At 52.3% G+C, this 2352-nt stretch overlaps 1 long non-coding RNA gene across 1 annotated transcript; it reads left to right on the forward strand.

Moving 5' to 3' along the window:
• Window positions 1–789: 789 nt before the first annotated feature.
• Window positions 790–1678, forward strand: LOC125096885 (uncharacterized). The gene is made up of 2 exons (XR_007126425.1): window positions 790–941; window positions 1569–1678. It is a non-coding gene; the product is annotated as an uncharacterized LOC125096885 (long non-coding RNA).
• Window positions 1679–2352: the final 674 nt, after the last annotated feature.

The raw sequence follows: 2352 nt of genomic DNA on the forward strand, positions 1-2352 counted from the left end.
TGGTTCTCTGTGTGGAGATGAATCCTGCACAGCCTTGGGCGGCAGTTGCCTTTTTGAAGTGGTCAGATATAGAGGGGTCAGGTCTGAAGAATCGAATCTGACAGTTTGCTGCCAAAATCCTCCCCTTTTTAAAGGGATTTAATAGGTCTTGGGCCCCAGGAGACTTCCTTTGGTTCTGCTCATTATCAGTTCTTGGTGTCAGCTGACCACTGGTCCTAGCGATAACTGTAGTAACTTTAACTGCTGTGTCATTACTTGACACAGGCCCCTGCTGGACATGAGAGACTCCATTTTGATCTCTAGACACATTCAGAGGCCCCTCGAGTTTTTAAGGTCAGTTGTTGCTTGACAAAACAGACTGCCTAAGAACTTTATTTGAAAAACTCCTGGAGTCTGACCCTCCCTCCTGTCCGCCCCCGCCCCATCCCTACCCTCCCGCCCCCTCCCCCCGGCCCCCTCCCAACCCCCCCTGCCAAAAACCCGCCCAGCATCTCTCCAACCAGTAACTCCATGGGCAGCAATGCAGCCCGTCCAGCGCTCACTCCGCTAAATCCCGAGCCTCAGGGATAAGTGCCATGAGCAGCGGAGCACCCCTTTCCATACTCAGAAAGGTGGTGAACACTGACTACGGGGATCACAACCCCACCATATTAAGTCTGTGGAGTCAAGAGGCTGAAAGGTCCCGCCCCATACCCGAACGTCCTCCAATCACAACGCAGGCGTGGCGCACGGAGCCGGGAGGGGAGGGCGCCGGCCAAATCCCGTCCCCTTGTCCCAGCGCCAGCCAATTGCTGCGCGCTATACGCCGCGCCCTGAGCGCTCGGAGACTGGCAGCCTTCCGGCCCCTGGACGAAGAGGCGCGACTTTGGGGGATCCTGAGCGCGTGGGCGCCTGCGGTGTGCCTAGAGATGCCCCACAGAGGTATCTGTAGTGGACGGAAGGTAAGGAAGTTATGGGTTGGGAACCTGCGTGAGACCAGGCCCGCTGTTATTCCTGGTCACTCTGGAGCCCTCCCGCCACCCCGCGCCAGCCTGTCTCCACTCCCCTCTCTTCCCCATGGGCCGGGCAGACGGGGCGCAAGGAGCGCGTGGCTGGTCTCAGGCTGGTAGGGTTGAGAGGTGGGTGCTGTGTAGACGGTGATCTTTCGCTAGGCTGCGGCAGGTTTTCGGTGAACAGATAGAACAAGCGTTGCGGTTTGCCTCTTCTGAGGTCTGTTTCTTGCCCAGGTGTGCGGACTGAGTCCTCCGCGGGCGGTCGAGGGCGCCTTCCCAGTGGGATGGAAGGGCCTGAAGAATAACCGCCGCGTCCGCGGAGGGGAGAGCCACTTCCCTGGGAAGGGGAAGAGGTGACGGAATGAGTGAGCAGGAGTTGAATCTGGAACTAGCGTGTGAAATATATTTACCCTCGCTAGTGTTTGGCATTGTCTATTTTTGACTGTCGTGTAACACTCGAAGACAGCGGTGGATATTGCAATGGATGTGCCATTCCCCCGCCCCAGATATCTCTGTTGCCACACTTTTCCTTTCTATGCTAAAGTGTTTCTGATTCTTCTATTCCTGGGTCAGTAGGAGAGGAGTCCGAGTCCGAAGCTAACCGCGGCCAAACTGTGTATACCAACTTACACCACAGTGTCTGGAAATACTACATTAATGATATTTAGATGATTGTACCTGTATTTGTGAGTACACCCTTTTCTCCTCTGAATTGTGTTTGTCTTGGCATTCACGTGTCCATTACCTTTGTAAGCTGTTTCTAAGTTCCTTGCTCAGAAACATGGTTGTCTCAGCATACTAAAACAAAATTTTGAAAAGCAAACACTGTGCTTCCTTTTTTTTTCCTCCAAGAGAGAGCATTCCAGTAGTGGGGAGGACCAGAGAGAAAGGGAGAGATAGTGTTGTTTTTGTTTTGTTTTTAATTTTATTTTTTATAAACATATATTTTTATCCCCAGGGGTACAGGTCTGTGAATCACCAGGTTTACACACTTCACAGCACTCATCATAGCACATACCCTCCCCGAAGTCCATAACCCCACCCCCCCCTCCCAACCCCCCTCCCCCCATCAACCCTCAGTTTGTTTTGTGAGATTGAGAGTCACTTATGGTTTGTCTCCAGAGAGAGAGTGTTTTAAGGGGGCTCCTTGCCTAGCTCAGAGCCCACGGTGTGTGTATGGGGGGGGGGAGGGGTGTTAGGGGCTTGATCTCATGACCATGAGATTATTGCCAGAGTGAAAAATCAAGAGTTGGGCTTAACTGACTAAGCCACCCAGATGTCTCTAAGTGCCTTCTTTTTGACTCCTCTTCCTTTAAAGAAAAAAAGAAAGAAAGAAAGAAAGAAAGAGAAAGAAAAGAAA

This window comes from Lutra lutra, chromosome 4 (assembly GCF_902655055.1).
Source record: "Lutra lutra chromosome 4, mLutLut1.2, whole genome shotgun sequence".
NCBI lineage: Eukaryota > Metazoa > Chordata > Mammalia > Carnivora > Mustelidae > Lutra > Lutra lutra.